We start from the raw sequence: 17,970 nt of genomic DNA on the forward strand, positions 1-17,970 counted from the left end.
CCTCTCACTGTTGTGGCCTCTCCTGTTGCGGAGCACAGGCTCCGGACGCGCAGGCTCAGCGGCCATGGCTCATGGGCCCAGCTACTCTGCGGCATGTGGGATCTTCCCGGACCAGGGCACGAACCTGTGTTCCCTGCATTGGCAGGCGGACTCTCAACCACTGCGCCACCAGGGAAGCCATATATATATATATATATATATATATATAAATTTATTTTTAATTTTATTTATTTTTGCCTGTGCTGGGTCTTCGTTGCTGTGCGTGGGCTTTCTCTAGCTGTGGTGAGCAAGGGCTACTCTTCATTGCGATGCACGGGCTTCTCATTGTGGTGGCTTCTCTTGTTGCGGAGCATGGGCTGTAGGTGCGTAGGCTTCAGTAGTTGCAGCACACGGGCTCAGTAGTTGCGGCACAAGGGCCCCAGAGCGCGCGGGCTCAATAGTTGTTGTTCGCAGGCTCTAGAGAGCAGGCTCAGTAGTTGTGGTGCACGGGCTTAGTTGCTCTGCGGCATGTGGGATCTCCCCTGACCAGGGATTAAACCCATGTCCCCTGCATTGGCAGGTGCATTCTTAACCACTGCACCACCAGGAAAGTCCTAGTGGTTATTTTTTAAATACATGCATGTCTGTAAACTTGTAATTTCTAATGTGTACTGTTAATAAGCATCTGTATCGACCCCTATAACAAGTCAAGGACAAAAGAATCTGGGCAAGATTTAACTTCCTGCTGGAACTCCCTACTGGCAACTTCCATGTTGATATTGTTTAGATTATTATTTAAAAGTTTTATACAGGCAAGAGTTAGATGTTTTTATATGTTTTTCTAATGTATTAACCAATTATTAAGCTACTGTCTCTCAGCTCCAAACTCACTTTCTATACTCTGCATCATAAGGCAGGGGCTGGGATTCTGCAAACTCCGTTTATGCTTTGCCAGCTGGTTCTGTTACCCCTGCAAAGTGGAGGTAATAGAGGGAGACTGCAGGGATGGAGGAAGGAGAGGGGACTTGCTCTTTCCTGATTTTCCTGTCTCCTGGCTGCCTGTGGCTCCTGGGCTCATCACCTTGGCTTCTTCCCTTGGCAGTTTCTAAATCCAATTTGCAATCTTTCCAGTTCTCGCAGAATCAGCTTTAAAGTGACCCCATCAGAGTTACCAGTTCCAGAAGCTGGCATGCCCTGTCAGAGGGCTGAGTTTCAATTCTGCAGAAGTCGTCCTCCACTTTCCAAGGTTTAGTAATTCACCTTCTTCTTTGGTTCCCTCAGCCCTAGCGGGTATAACTGCTTCTTACAGTTGCTACTTCTGTGATACTGCAGATTTTTTTTTGACTTTTCAGTTACTAGTTAACAACTTTAAACCTAGTTAACAGTTCTCTGTATTACATTCTCTTTGTTAAACAACTGGCATGATTTCTGTCTCCTGACTAACATACTTTTATAAGCTTAATTCTCTGTACTAGAAGATTTCTTTATGGTTGTGATTTGCAACTCAGGGAGGGTTAGGTTCTAAAATCGGGGCATCAAATAATAAAACGGATTGACCCTCCAATATACTACTTCTCTAATGTGATCGTAGTTGTCTGTTGGCCCTGGGATGGAGCCAGTAACTGCAGCGAGGACCCCACTGGACAGGGCAGGGCAGGGCAGGGCAGCTGAGGAGAACGCCCTGCAACTGCGTGCTGGTCACTGTCAGCTTTTCAGGGCTCTCTGCAAATACAGCAGGAAGTTTATGTCTCCCTGTCACCTCACAGGTGGAAAGTCCTCAGGGAGACATTCACAGGCCAGCTCTGCTATGAGCTTTCAGTTTGGCTTATATGTCTGCTACATTTCCATTTTTTTCTGGCTCCAGGGCCAGTGAGCTCTTCCCCCTCCCCTCCCTCCCTCCTTCCTCCCATGGAGGTAATATTCTTTAGCTTGCTGGTCTTCTTTTCCCTCTTTGCCAGGGGCCATGGACGCTACTTCCCTTCAAATCACTCTGTGTTAGACACTTCCACTGCCCTCTTACCGCACCCCCCAACATCCTGTGGCATCCCCCTCATTCTTCCTAGCATGGATCTCACATGCCTTGGACAGGAGTGGACATATGTGGGCTCTTATGAGTCCAGGGCTGTGTGGACAGTGGCTAAGCTTGGCATTTCTTGTAGCCTAGGTGTCATGGCGGAATTCATACCTGCTACCTACAGATGAGGAAACTGAGAAATATCAGCCACTCCTACAACTTAATTTAAAAAATGATCAAAACCCAAAAAACAAAAAAGACAAAAACAAAACAACAAAATGATGGGTGAAAGATCTGAACAAACATTTCACAAAGTTTCACAAATAGCCAACAAGCACGTCAAAAAATGCTCAACACCATTAGTCATCAGGGATATATAAATTAAACCTACAATGAGATACTATTATACACCCAGTAGAATGCCTAAAATTAAAAACACTGCGGGGCTTCCCTGGTGGCGCAGTGGTTGAGAGTCCGCCTGCCGATGCAGGGGACACGGGTTCGTGCCCCGGTCTGGGAGGATCCCACATGCCGCGGAGCGGCTGGGCCCGTGAGCCATGGCCGCTGAGCCTGCGCGTCCGGAGCCTGTCCTCCGCAACGGGAGAGGCCACAACAGTGAGAGGCCCGCGTAACGCATAAAAAAAAAAAAAAAAAAAAACACTGCGAACACCAAGTGTTGACAAGGATGCAGAGCAATTGGAATGATCAGCATTGCTGGTGGGAGTATAAAATGGCAAAACTACTTTGGAAATAAGGGTCTGGCACTTTCTTACAAAACTAAACATAGAACTTCATCAAAATTAAAAACTTTTGTGCATCAAAGGACACTGTCAAGAGACTGAAAAGGCAACCCACAAAATGGGTCAAATATTTGTAAATAATATATCTAGTAAGGGATTAGTATCCAGAATATACAAAGAACTCATAAAATTCAACAACATAAAAACAAGCAATTAATTAAAATTGGGCAAAAGATTTTGAATAGACATTTACCCAAAGAAGATACACGAACGGTCAATAAGCACATCAAAAGATGCTCAACATCACTAATTATTAAGAAAATGAAGATAAAAACCACAATGAGATAGTACTTCACACCTGTTAGGATGACTATTACTAAAAAGAACCCCAAACAAACAGAAAATAAGTGTTGTGCATTCCTGGTGGGAGTGTAAAACAGTGCAGCTGTTGTGAAACGCAGTATGATGGTTCCTCAAAAAATTAAACAGAATCACCATATGATGTGGCAATCCACTTTTGGGTATATATCCAAGAGAAGTGAAAGCAGGACCTTGAACAGATATTTGTGCACCCATCTTCATAGCAGCATAATTCACAATGGTCAAAAGACGGAAGCAACTTAAGTGTCTATTGACTGACGAATGGATAAAAAAATATGGTGTATACATACAATAGAAAAGGAATGAAATTTTAACACATGCTGCAACATGGATAAACCTTGAAAACATTATGCTGCCTGAAATAAGCCAGACACAAAAGGATAAATGCTGGGTGATTCCACTTATATGAGGTACCTAGAATAGTCAAACTTGTAGAGACAGAAAGTAGAATAAAGGTTACCAGGGGCTGAGGGAAGGGGGATGGAGAGTTTATTGGTTAATTGGTACTGATTTTCAGTTTGGGATGATGAAAAAGTTCTGGAGATGGATAGTGGTAACAGTTACACAACAATATAAATGTACTTAATGCCACTGAATTGTACACTTTTTCTTTGGCTGCACTACCCAGCAGTCCCACTCCTGTATTTACTGAAAAGAAATGAAAACAAAAGGACTTGTACAAGAGTGCTCCTAGCAGCTTTGTTTATAATAGCTCCAAACAGGAAATAACCCAAGATGTCCATTAATAGGAGAACAGCTAAGCAACTGCGGTGTATACATGTAAAGAAAAATTATTGAAGCCACTCAGTCAGTTGTTGGCTAAACAGAGATAGGAACAAAAGTTGTTTTGCTCCAGTTCCTTATCTTTCTTCAACCGCACAGGGTGAGTTTTCCTACTCACTCCAAAATTTTGACCTAAGGACAGCCCTGAATGTTACTGAAACTCCAGAGTTCCATAGGTGCCTCTGCTAAGACTCTTCCTCCTCTCAAAGGGAAGACCCCATCATTATCTGTGCTTAGGATCCAGGATCCAGTCAGGAGGCGGAAACCACACCAGTACTTTGAACAGGGAAAAATCAACATGAAGAACTGTTAACCAGTTAACGGGGTCTACCTACTAAGAGGGGTCAACGGGACTCTAAGGGACACAGGAATAACGGATAAAGGGAGCAGCCACTACCTCCAGAGATGACACAGAAAACCCACGGAAGGATAAACTTGGAAAGGGCCCTCGCTCCCTGCCACAGCTGAGGCTCAGAACTCACGGGTGGGGGCGTGGTGGGAGAAGTTTGCTGAGGAGCTGCAGGCTGGGGCTGGCGAGCAGGAAACGGCGATGGCCGAGTCTGACCGGAAGCCGCCCGCCGGCAGCTGTGCAGTAGAAGCCGGAAGAAAAGCCCTGGCAAGAGGGCGAGAAGGCCCTTCAGTGTTCTGCGGACGCTTACCCCTGACGCGGCGCGAGGGTGGTGCTGGCTGGCACGCAGGGCAGGGCCGAGACGGTGTACTTGGAGCTGAAGAAGCTCCAAGTTCACAACAGGCGCACACCCCTTCAACGTCCTCATAATTAAACGACGTTTAACTGGGAGTGGTTCCTGTTTATGTTTCATGTACTGATAGCGGTACGAAGGGGGCTGTGGTTAGGGCAGTCCCGTGCTCCCGGCGGTCCGCTGTAGTCACTAGTCACGCCCGTTGAGCCCGTATTATTACAGCCACCCACCCCTACGCCCCTCGCTCTCAGAAATGTCCCTGTTGGGAGGATGAAGTGTGTGGTCACGTAGACGATAGTATTCCCACGGATAGTAGGCAGAGACATAATAAATACACACAAACAAACCTGCTTGAAGACAGCCCAGGTGTGGAGAGGCCACAAGATTCAGGGAGAAGACAAGGGCACTGAGGTGAGCGCGGCAGCCTGATTCCCACTTGAAGCGCTGGCCGGTTTGGAGGTGGCAGAAACTAAGAGGCTGAAAAGCCGAACCAAAAGCAATAGTTCTCAAGGGTAATATGTGATTTTAAAAATGTACATCTGAGTCTGTCTAAAAGAGCTCTTTTAATAAGCATAAAGTAAGTCTGACATGCAAGCACAGTGTCATTGTTAAAATGGCAGCATCTTTCTTATCGCTACGTAAAGTAATGGCACATTTTACAGGTTATGGCAACTTGGGTTTGATGAAATACAGTCTATTTGTTCCTATGGTATACTTGTTCCCACGTACAGTGTCTCTATAGGAGAGATTCCTAGAAGTGGAACTGCTGGGTCAAAGGTCATATATTTGATAGATTCTACTAAACTGACTTAAAAACAAACAAACAAAAACCCTGAACAGTGTCCATTTCCTCACACTCTCCTCAACACAATGTTACCAATCTTTAAGACTTTTTCTCCTCTGACAGGCTCTCACCATGTCCTCATTTCAGCTTCAGTCCAGAGTGAAGGAATCTGTGATTCCCAAAGTATCATCATGTTCCACTCCTATGTGTAATTGGTTCAAATCTGCATCATACTTTCCTAGAGTTTGGGCCTTAAGACCTACGCATCTTTCTCCTCCTAAGGGAAAATAAAGGGTCATTTCTCCACGTGGCGCTGGTGAGGATCACGGACTATTAGGATAGGAAGGGATCTTAGACACTGCCAAATCCTAGGAGTTCTGAAAGACATTCAAGACGGTCTTCACTGTTACAGGTGGCAGAGTAGCTTTTCAATTTCTACTTAGAAAAGTAATAATTAAAATAATTATTCAGACAACCTCTTGCCCCATCAACATGCAATCACTTGGGGAGCGTCTCAGTGCCTGTTGACCAGCACCTGCAGTGGTCCCTGCATACAAGAAGTGTGCGTATGACTCAGCTGAAGAGGTGGGTCGTAGGTGACTTGTGACTCCTCTACAGCAACTTTTAAAAGTCATATACTGCTTCATATATAACCATAATGGAACGCTGGCTAAACACATAAAAAGTTTGCTGAAATAAAGTAAAAGAAGACCATATACTGAAAATTCTACAAATTTGGTTCAAGATGATATTCATTTACTAAATGTGCAAATTGCATTCTGCTAATCAAAATATCTTGTATGTCAGAAACAAAAGCCCAAAAGAGAAAATATACTGATCATTATATCCAATTTGGTCTTTCATTATTAGGGATGAAGACCAACCATACCCGCTTCATGTTATTTGCAGAATGGTGCTTACATATAGCAGCCAGAACCCTTCTGTTTTAGCTCATCATTTAGACACAAAACCATGAAAGGAATAAAAATAAACCAGTTTTTAAAGTGCAAAAAGCACAAATTCTAAACATTCGCTTAGGAAAGCAGTTTGTGTCTATTTTTGATGCTACAATGAGTCATTAAATTTCATACATTTTAATATACATTTGTCCTAAGACCAATATGATATATGTTCTTTTAAAAGTTATTGTTAACAAAGCATGCTTTTCCCTTACATAATTAAAGTAAATTAAACATTTTGCATTACATGGTAAATGGAAGAAGGTTGAGACTAGTCTTATTACAGTATGGGTATTACTCAAGATTATTTTAACATTATACATATATCTAAAATAGGTTTTATTTTAAAAATCACTTCATTACACATCACACAAATTATTAAATGCTTAAATAATTGCAAGTTGTTATCAAGAGTATACATGGTAAAAGGCATTCTCCAGTTAAGCTAGAAAGCTCTTATCTGGTCTAGATCCCTCAGTTTATAAATGGGGAAACTGAGGCCCAGAAAGGGTAAGAGATTTACTTAAGGTCACAGAGCCAGGGAGGGCCTCAGACTCACTCTTAGTTCTTTGCTCTTCAGGGTGAGTGTGTATGAGGTTAAGTGATTTGAAGGTCTCAGTATATACTTGTTCTTGCTGAAAAATCTCTCTGGTGGCAGAGATTCTGACACTGCCCCCTCTAGGTCCAACATTGCCCTCACTCCTCCCTTAGAGCCCCAATTTCCTTGGGGACTAAGCTATTTTAGTTCCCAAAGGCTGTATCAGGTGCTGCCTTCCCTTCCCATGCAACCAGGGTCAGTCAGTATCTGCTGAACCAATACTGTTAAGGAGTAAGTCCATGAAAGCGGAGAGTGGGAAGGGAAGCTGGACCACCAGGGCTTTTTTTTTTTTTTTTTTTCAGGGGCCATTTTTGCTGCTTATAGTTCACCAGGCAGATTCTACCTGAGGGATTCAGGAGGGAGAAAGAGCAGACTCAGCAGATGCTACTGGATTTGAGAAGACGCTGTGTATGAGTCTACAACTTACTTTCTTGTCTTTCAGGAAATTAACCCCTTTCAATTTAGGGGGAAAAATTATTCCCACCTGGGGGCAAATCATGCATTTACTTTTAGAACTTGTTCCATCTTTTGGGAGGGACTTATTTCAAAGGCTCTGCTGCCCTTGATTTACCAAGGACTTGCCAAAGCATGCTCCAAGGAGCCCTAATCCTGGCGTGTTGTAAACAGCTCTGCATCCCACCATCTGCCTAGTACCTGATGGGATCTTGCAAGGGTGTTGACCATCCCCCTTCTGAGCTCTTGCTCTGGATGTGTGTCTCTCACAGTTTACAAACCACCAGGAGAGGCTCGCCTATCTCCTTTCTCTGGGTGCACAACCCAGTCTGTACAAAGCAATGAACTTCCTGAAAACACCACCTTCAGGAGGCCTCTGCCTTAAACTGAACCTGTGCTTGTCTCATCATCTGCCTGATCTCTCTAATCTCTTCTGCTCCAATTTCAAGGCTCTTCTACAATCGTACTCTCGACCTCATCACCCGAACACAACCTGTTAATGTGGGTTAGTCACCATCAAGGTGATTATGCATGATCTTTATTCTGCCCCCATCACTTGCTCATGCTGGTTCCGAAATCTATTGACATGGTGCTCTGTTGTTTGCTCTTCTGGCTCTCCCAGGAAAGCAGAGGTCACCGGAACAGGGTGACCAACATGCCAACAGAGGCCCAGGAGACAATCGACTGATGCAACGCCAGAGGAAGAGAGGGAGGGGGGAGGGGGGCATTTTGTGGAGGAGGCTGCAGCTACCCTCTCAGAGGGATGCAGGTTCCTAGCAGTTATCAGTCAAGGGCAGTAGGCACAGTGCCTAGAGCCCCCCAAATGTTTACATTTTAATTTTTTTTTGAAATCAGAAATAAAGATAATAATGAATGTAACAATAAATCCAGCCTGGATTATATTTGTGGTTTGTAGTAGCAAAATATAATTTAAAAAATTTTTTGTTGTTTTGATGGACAAAGGGGCCACGAAGACAAAAGTGTGTAAGGCACAGGACAGTCATAATTCGGCCCTGGGTACGGTTTACACTTTCTGGTTTTAAAAAAAGGAAATGGATATCCAGATATTTGTAGGGGACCTCTTGTTTTTAAATATTAGGAACTCGCTTTAAAATTAAACAAAACATACACGTCGTGGCCCAACAAAACACGTGGAGCTTAGCTTGAACCCTCTTGAAGGCCTGGGCTATCACCGTGTCCCCAGAATGCCCGTGGTTGGACACGATCCGAGCACCCCGCTCAGGATGTAAGAAGGGGCAGCAGAAAGCCTTCGGGGCAGGACAAGGGTCTGACGGTTAAATCTCTGCCCGGTCCGGTCTTGGAAGCTCGGTCGCCACTCCGGCCCAGGCGCTCCCTGGCTGCCCCACCGGCAGGCGCGGGCTTTGCTCATTCACGGGTTTTCCCGCTCCTGCCGACTTCCAGGGCGGCGCGGGGGGTAGCGGGGTGGGCTCCTCCAGCTCACCGGTCACGCGGGGGCGCGGGTCAGAGGCGACACTCCAGGGCATCTCCCCGCTCGGCCCCACCCCTCGCAACAAGGCCCGCCCGCCGGCCGCAGCCCGGTTCCCGGACTAGGCCTGCTTCTCGCGGGGCCTGCTCCTGGAAGGCGAAACTCCACACTGAGGGCGCGGAGGTGGTTTCAGACCGCAGCGCCCGGGCTCCTCCTCCCGCGCTACCCAGGGAGGCGGGCTGTGCTCTTTTCAAGGTCCCGCCAAAGGGCCCCGCCCTCCCGGAGGGAGACCTAGCAGCCTTCCCTCCTACACTAGGCCGGGGACCGCCGGACCGGAAGCTGCGGGGTCTCGGGGCTCCGGTTCGTTCTCGCCTAGCCGCAAGCCGCGGGTGCGCATGCTCCGCGAAGGCCCGCACAGGGCCCGGGTGAACCCTGATAGAGCCGTCGCGAGGCGGGGTAAGCGGAGCTCCAGTGGCGCAATCGGTTAGCGCGCGGTACTTATACAGCAGTACATGCAGAGCAATGCCGAGGTTGTGAGTTCGAGCCTCACCTGGAGCATGACCCTTTTGGATACCCGCACCCCCTTTTACCACCTTGCTCAAGGGAACGAGTCAGTCTCTCTTTAGTCTCCTCAGTTCCTGTCTCTCACTGCTCTGCTTGCACGTCCTGCTTCGCTGCAGGCAGGAAGCCGCTCTCCTTGGCGCCTCACTCGCTTTCCAAGCTACTTGTTGCCCCCGCGCAGTGCACCGTCCAGCCGCCCGAACCAGTACGTTTACCTGCTGCTCCCTCTTCCTAGGCATTTCCTTTAACGGCATAGTCCCGGGTCCCGGTACCGGGGATGAGGACGGGAAGTCCCGGGGCGCTGCACCGGTGATGGGACCCTACCTGGGCCTCGTCATCGAAAATTCCAGGCGCCCTCTCTACGGGGCGTGCCTGAGTTCCCGGCGCCAGTTCCTTGCTGCTGCCCCTCACCCAGGGCCGGGAGCGGCGTGGTGAGCGCTGGCTGTCGGGGCCCGAGCGGGGCGACCGTTCCCGCGAGCTGGGGCCCGAGGCCCAGCGCAGGGCCTCAAGTGAAGCAGTCGCTCTCCTCCTTTTTAACTATGGGTTGGCCAAAAAGTTCGTTCGGGTTCTTCCGTAACATCGTTACCAAAACCGCGAACGAAACCCCGAACGAACTTTTTGGCCAACTCAATGCTGATAATTGGTCGTTGCCGCCTTCCCCCCATCTGCAGAACCCCTAGACCGCGGGCCCTTCTCCCTTACCCAGGCCTCCAGGCCTCCCTGGGCGGATTTGCAGTTTGGGAAAAGTGCCTGGGCGTTTCCCTCCCCCTATCTGTGCCCCTGCTCCCCGGTGTCAGTCAGGAGTGGTGGAATTCGCTGGCAGACGGGAGAACAGACGTTTTCTAGGGATATCCTTTCCTGCCTGCTGCACACCCCAGGTTCAGAAGTCCCCCTGGGGAGTAGGAAATATGCCAGCTGGGTTTTGAAGTCTTCCAGCACTCGAACATTCTGAGGCAGGGGGGCCGCTTTGTCAGGGGGTGGACGGGTGCCCCACATCCTCAGGAGGTGGGGCGAAGTAGGGAGCAAGCTTAGTTGGGATGAGAGGCCTCCCGGACGTGTTTTCCCGAAAGAGTGGTTTCAGCTGTTTTTATGGGCGTGCTAGGAGTTAACTCCTGGGATGGAAATACTACCAGGAGCGGTGAGAAGCAAGACCTAGAAAGCTCGGAGGTAGTGGGTGGAAGGTGGAGCTCTTGTCTGTCTCCTCAGCTGCTAATCCCAGCCCCAGATTCCGAAAGGGGAGCCCCATGCCTCCTGAAATGTGAGAAAATCCTTCCACCTCACCCAACCTGGCTGCCAGTTCCTCGCTGAACCGGATCTTTTCGCTCAGCAGATGGTTGAGTGCTCCCCTTTAGAAATCTAGCCAGCCTGGAAGCAAACATCTATCCCCAAACCCCACCAAAAAAAGTTTGCTTAATTTTTTTTAAAAAACAGGTTTATCGAGATATAATTCATATACCCTACAATTCACCCATTTAAAATGGGTACAATTCAACGAATTTTAGTACATTCACAGATATGTGCAACCATCACCACAGTCAATTTTAGAACATTTTCATCAACTCAACAGAAAATCCTGTATCCTTTAGCTATCATCTCACCCTACCCCTAAATAACCACTAATCTACTTTCTGTATCTACATTTACCTATTCTGGGCTTTCATATGAATGGAATCATGTAATATGTGGCCTTTTGTGACTGGCTTCTTTCAGTTATCCTAATGTTTTCAAGATTCATCCACATCCTACCTTGTATTGGTGCTTCATTTCTTTTTTATGGCTGAATTATATTCCATTATATGGATTCTTCCCAATTTTGAACAATGGAGAAAAGGTTGGCATTTTAAAAACATTTGCTGAAAACTGCTTTTTAAAAGGGAATTAATTTAAAAATGTACAAAGCATAAAAACAGTCACCCTTGCCAAGTGTATGTTTTTAACCTTGAGAGGTTATCACTGCAAGAACTGGTAAGATATTTCCAAGAGCTCAGCCAAGAGCTGAGCACGGAGCAGTTTCCTCACGTGGACAGAAATGCATGAATGAAAGATCATTCTGCCCAACTCGCTATCCATGTTGGAGTCTCTTTTGCAAAACCCTAGCTCCTATTTGAAAAGTTCTAGCATCAAAATGTCATTTCTTCACAAGATGATGCATTCCACTTTCTGTCAACTCTCATGGTTAGAACATTCTTCCTCTTCAATATTGTTTCTGTCCCTACAGGTTATTGCTGGAATGGTGGTGGTTTGGGGAACTCTTTTTTGGTGAGATGGTCAAGTGGGAAGGTAAGAAGCTAAATTATCAATAGTTGTCCTTGCTCTATTTAATCTGGAAATCACCAGATAGATTATTAGTGGATTATAAACAAACAAATAGACCACTGGCAGATTTGTAGATCAATGTCTTAATGTGAGGTTGATAGGATTTTTAAAGGTTGTGATGGGTGATAAAGATCAAATCAGAAAATTATGGGAACATGCTATAAAAACCATAAAGTACTCCATATACAGGTGTAAGGAGGTGGCATTCCTGTCACCACAAAACTAGTGGATTAGGCCTATATGCAATGAATGGTGGCTTTAAGGAGGAAGACGGGTAAATATGAGGTGGATGAACTCAGAAGGTAGGTTGAAGTTATAGCTGAACAGCTGTATACATCTAGCAGGAGACAAGCCTGACCTACCTATCCGTTGAAATCTGTTGAACTCTATTGAACTATGCACACAGGTTGACATTAGCTTTGTAGATGGCTTTAGATGGGCTTATTAAAACTGTATGTGATACAAAGCTGGAAGGGAGTGCAAATTCAGTAGAATTTCGAGGAAGAGTGGAGCCAATCCAGGGACAAATGTTTTTGACAAATGACGAGATGCAATTTGATGGAGATAACTGTAAGCCTGTGTTCAGTTCTGAGTTCAGTGTGGGGCGTGCCTGGCTTGACAGCTGTTTGCATATAAAGGATCTGGGCATTTCAGATATGCACAACCTCAGTTGTCCTGGCCGCGTGATTCAACTGTTAAGAATGTCAGCCAATTATTAATGCATTACTATATAATGCATTACATGGTGTGGTGTCAGAGATCACAAAACAACAGTCTGTGGAACAAATCTAGCCTCCAGACAGGTTTTGTTTGGCTCTCTAGCACTGACTTGCAAGTGTTTAAATTTTTAAAAATCATTTGCCTGCATATTGGGAGGTTTTACTGAAATGCCTAGATTTCAAGTTTCTAATGAAAAATTAGAAGACTTGGCCATCTCGGGCCCTTATTCCCACATGGCAACATTGGCTGCCCCCTTTGGATGGGCAGGTGATCTTTCGTTTGCCGTGGTCCTACCACTCTCCATTAATCCTCGCAGAGGTGGGTACCAGCTGCTTGCTTTGCTGTTTTCTTAACCCCTGACTCATTTCTATCATTTGTGACCTACGTTGACTGTGTGGATCAAGGTAGGGAATACTCATGTTGAAGTCAGCCTGAGAGCTGTGATCTGGGTGAACACAGCCCATTTAAAATTCAACAAAACAAAACTCCAGTTCTTTGTTATGGAAAATTTCAAACATACCCAAAATAGAGAAAACAGTATATTTAACCACCCTGTATCCACCCATTACTACCTTCAAGAATTGTCAACGTTATTTCATCTATCTCGTTCCCACAACATTCTCCCCTACCCTAGCACTGTCACCAGAATATTTTAAAGGAAACCCCAGCTATGGTTTAATTTAACTTGTAAATACCTCAGTATGTATACCCAACAGGTAACCACTTTTAAAAAGAGCATAACCATAGTACCATTAGTACACCTAACAAGAGTAATAATAGAAACTCTGCATCATCTAACACCTCGTCTGTGTTCAAATGTCCACACTTATCTCTGAAAGATATTTTTATGGTTGGTTGGTTTGAATCGAGATCCAAACAAGGTCCATACATTACATTCAATCAATATATCTTTCAAATTTCTTACCAATTACCCACTCCCTTTTTTGATATTTATTGATCTATAGAATCTCCCACAGAATTTGGCTAATTCCATCCTCAAGGAATCCTTTCACAAGTTCTTCAGTCCCCCCTGACAATTAGATCTAGAAGCTTGGTAATATTAAGATGCAATTTTTTCTTTTTGCAAAAATAGATTGTGGGTGGTACTATATACTATTGTATCACAAGAGAGAAAGTACATCATGTCTGGTTGTTCCACTTTTACTGATGTTAATTTTTACTGGTGATTTCAGATGTGGTCAGTCTGGTCCATCCATTACAAAATGCCACATCAGCCTCTAACCTAATGGTTTTAGCATCTGTTGATGCTCCTTGTGTAGATTTATTATTGTATTAAGGATTACTCAACAAGCGTTTTCTAATTCAATTATTCCTTCTGTATTTATAACTGTCATTCTTAAAAACCCCCTTTTCCCATCGACTGTTTGGTTTTCCTAAAGCACAATTCACATAGAAAAGACCAGGTAATATTCCTGGACTCTTTTCCTTTTTCTGCTAGTCTTTAGAATAATGAATTGATGCTCTAACAACTCCCAAAGGTGACCAATTAGTTTTTTTTAATTTTACAGCTTTTTTTTTTTAAGTATTTGACATACAATGAACTGCCTGAATGATGCTGAGTAGCTTTTCTAGTGCTTATTAGATATTCAGATATCTTCTTTGGTGAATTGTCCATTCAAATCTTTTGTCTGTCTTTTATGGGGTTGTTTGTCTTTTCATTATTGAGTTATAAGAGTTTTTGTCTATTCTAGATATAATTCCTATGTTGGAGGTATGTTTTGTAAATAATTTCTCCCAGTTTGTGGTTTGAATTTTCATTTTCTTAATGGTGTCTGTTGAAAAGCAAGCTTTTAAATTTTGATAAAGTTCAATTTATACAATTTTTTTCCATTATGGATGATACTTTTGGTGTTATATCTAAGAAATTTTTGCCTAACCCAATGTCACCAAGATTTTATTCTGTGTTTTAGCTCTTACATTTAGGAGTTAACTTTTGTATATGATGTGAGTTAGAGGTCTAAATTTTTCTTTTTTTGTATATGGCTATCCAATTCTGGCACCATTTTTTGAAAAGCCTATCCTTTCCTGATTGAATTGCCTTGACACATTGTCAAAAATGAATTGACCTTAGCTGTGTGGGTCTTTTGTTGGACTCTTATTCTATTCTGTTGAGCTATATGTCAGTGTGGTGTTATGTGTAGATTACTATAATCATATAATTTGTATGAATCATGATTCAATTATATGATTATAGTAATCCACACATAATGCTATATATATATAAATAAACTTTAGGGTCAGTTTGCCAATTTCTATGAAAATATCCTGGGATTTTTTTTTTTTTTTGCAGTACACGGGCCTCTCACTGTAGTGGCCTCTCCCGTCGCGGAGCACAGGCTCCGGATGCGCAGGCTCAGCGGCCATGGCTCACAGGCCCAGCCGCTCCGCAGCATGTGGGATCTTCCCAGACCGGGGCACGAACCCCTGTCCCCTGCATCGGCAGGCGGATTCCCAAGCACTGCGCCACCAGGGAAGCCCTATCCTGGGATTTTTACAAGAATTCTGTTGAAGGTATTGATCCATTTGAGGAGAATTGCCTCTTTAACGATATTGACTCTTCTGATTCTATAAGCAAGTTACACATGTCTCCACTTATTTAGGGCTTTAATTTCTTTAAGCAATGTTTTGTTGTTTTCAGTATTGAAATGTATTATTTCTTCCTTAAATATTTGGCAGGATTCACTGGTGAAGCACTGTGGACCTGCAGTTTTCTTTGTAGGAAGTTTTCTCTTTAAAACCCTACAAATTGAATTTTTTAAATAGATTTGGGGGCTATGCAAGTTATCTATTTATTCTTGAGTGAGCTTTGGTACTTTGTGTCTTTCAAGAAATTTGTGTATTTCGTTAAAGTTATTGAATTTATTAGCATAAAGTTATTCATAATATTCCCTTCTTGTCTTTAGGATCTGTAGTGCTTTCCCCTCTAATTTCTGATATTGGTAATTTATGGTTCCCTCCCCACCCCGATCAGTCTCAGAAGATGTTTTCCACTTTTATTTATCTTTTCAAATATCTAGTTTTGGGTTTCATTGGTTTTTCTTTCTTTTTTTTTTTTTTTTGTGTTACGCGGGCCTCTCACTGCCGTGGCCTCTCCCGTTGCGGAGCACAGGCTCCCGACGCGCAGGCCCAGCGGCCATGGCTCACGGGCCCAGCCGCTCCGCGGCACGTGGGATCTTCCCAGACCGGGGCACGAACCCACGTCCTCTGCATCGGCAGGCGGACTCCCAACCACTGCGCCACCAGGGAAGCCCCATTGGTTTTTCTTTATTGTCTTCCTGCTTTTCATCTGATCCTGATGCACTGGAAGAGAGTGTATACTGTGCTGTTGCTGGACAGTGTGCTCCGTCAATGTCAATTATATCAAGTTGGCTTATAGGGCTCTTCAAGCCTTCTATACCGTTGATTTTTCTGCCTGCTTGTTCTGTCTGTCACTGAGAGAAGGGCATGAAAATAACCGACTGCAATGATAGGTTTTACTATCTTTTAGTTCTATCTTTTCCTCCTTCATGTTGCTGGAAGCTCTGTTATTGGCTGTATACATGTTTAGGACTGTTCTCTTTTTTTAAAAAAAAATTATTTTTATTGGGCTTCCCTGGTGGCGAAGTGGTTGAGAGTCCGCCTGCCGATGTAGGGGACACAGGTTCGTGCCCCGGTCCGGGAAGATCCCACATGCCGCAGAGCACTGGGCCTGTGAGCCATGGCCACTGAGCCTGCGCGTCCAGAGCCTGTGCTCCGCAACGGGAGAGGCCACAACAGTGAGAGGCCCGCATACTGAAAAAAAAAAAAAAATTTATTTATTTATTTATTTATTTATTTTTGGCTGTGTTGGGTCTTCGTTGCTGCGGTGAGCTTTCTCTAGTTGCAATGAGCAGGGGCCACTCTTGTCGAGGTGCATGGGCTTCTCACTGCAGTAGCTTCTCTTGTTGCAGAGCACGGGCTCTAGGCATGCGGGCTTCAGTAGTTGTGGCACGTGGGCTCATTAGTTGTGGCTGGTGGCTTCTAGAGAGCAGGCTCAGTAGTTGTGGCACATGGGCTTAGTTGCTCCGCGGCATGTGGGATCCTCCCTGTCCAGGGCTTGAACCCATGTTCCCTGCATTGGCACACAGATTCTTAACCACTGCGCCGCCAGGGAAGCCCCTTAACTGTTACATTCTTTTAAATACTCTGGTTAATGAGTTGATTCCTTCTCTTTAAAACTTTCATTACACCCTTCCCTCCATACCTAGTCTTTTCATTCATTTGCTCTTAGCCTTCTTTCCCTTTTTTCTTCTAAATTTATTTTTATTTTCTCCTACCTATTTTTTTCTTCTTTTTAACATAAACTGTAAATCTGAATTCTCTTTAAGTGTTTCTATGCTCCTTGCTGTCTGGTGGGCCCCTTGGGAGCAGAGGCAGGCAGCTGGGGTGGAGTTCATGCTGGGGGCGAGCCTGGTGGGGTGAGGATCGTTCCCCTCTTCTGTTGGTTTCCTGCCTTTCCCCACAGAGTCCTTGACAACCCCTGACCTTAATGATCCAGATGCCCCTCTTACTTCCTATAACACTAAGCCATCCATGATGACTACAGTTGAAACTCCAAGAAATATGGATCCCAGAGAAGAGCGAGCTGCAGACGGTTATATGACTTGCTTTCAGATATTCATGAAAGGAGTAGATATATTCAGTCTTGACCTAGAGGGAAGAACATGAACTTAGAACTACAGCCCATGGCGACTTCCCTGGTGGTCCAGTGGTTAAGACTCCATGCTCCCTATGCAGGGGACCTGGGTTCCATCCCTGGTCTGGGAACTAGATCCTGCATGCTGCAGCGAAGACCTGGGGCAGCCAAATTAATAAATAAGTAAATATTAAAAAACAAACCAAAAAAACCCAAAAAAAACTATAGCCCATGGGCGATGATGACAAGGAAGCAAATTTACTTTTAAAATGATTAGCAATGTTGAGAAATGGGATGGGTTTCCTGGTGAAGGAGCGTGCTTCCCAACTTTAAAAGTGATTAAACTGAAGCTGTAATGTAGTAGAAGAGAATCTTGCATTGGTTGAAGGGTTGGTGAGGCTTCTAAGATCTCTCTTAATGCTACGATTCTTAGTTCTGTTTTCAGAAAAGAGACATTGTACCGTAGATTTTGTTATTATCTTCCCAGCTCCTATTTCCCCTTTCAGAGACGGGCATGTGACTCAAAACCTACCAGAGTCCTTCCATGGGATGTTTCTATCTTGAGCTATCTGGGAGGAGACTTTTTTTCTTTCTGTTTAGAAACATAAAGAATATAAATCCAGAGCTTCCTGCAGCTCCCAGATATCTTTCTAGTTGAGCTATTTGGCCTGGGAGAACAAAGGCTACATTTAATGTGAAGCAGGGAGATAAAGAGGTCGGCAAGTGTTTGAGTCTGATTCTAAACGACTAGCTTCATCAGTTCTCTTTCTGTGGTTTGAATGTTCAAGCTAAAAAAGTGCCCCTTTGGGGCTTCCCTGGTGGCGCAGTGGTTAAGAATCCGCCTGCCAATGCAGGGGAC

The 17,970-nt window shown here is 44.8% G+C and overlaps 1 long non-coding RNA gene and 1 other non-coding gene across 2 annotated transcripts in view; both read left to right on the forward strand.

The window, feature by feature from the left end:
• Positions 1–17,970, forward strand: part of LOC116764518 — a 205,686-nt gene that overhangs the window by 4,639 nt on the left and 183,077 nt on the right. The window contains exons 2-4 of the long non-coding RNA XR_004352916.1: positions 7,242–7,347; positions 8,015–9,295; positions 11,619–11,680. This is a non-coding gene — a long non-coding RNA (uncharacterized LOC116764518). The remainder of the gene's footprint in view (positions 1–7,241; positions 7,348–8,014; positions 9,296–11,618; positions 11,681–17,970) is intronic.
• On the forward strand, positions 9,305–9,397 carry TRNAI-UAU. Its single transcript is given in 2 exon segments — positions 9,305–9,342; positions 9,362–9,397. It is a non-coding gene; the product is annotated as a tRNA-Ile (tRNA).

This window comes from Phocoena sinus, chromosome 13 (genome assembly GCF_008692025.1).
Source record: "Phocoena sinus isolate mPhoSin1 chromosome 13, mPhoSin1.pri, whole genome shotgun sequence".
NCBI lineage: Eukaryota > Metazoa > Chordata > Mammalia > Artiodactyla > Phocoenidae > Phocoena > Phocoena sinus.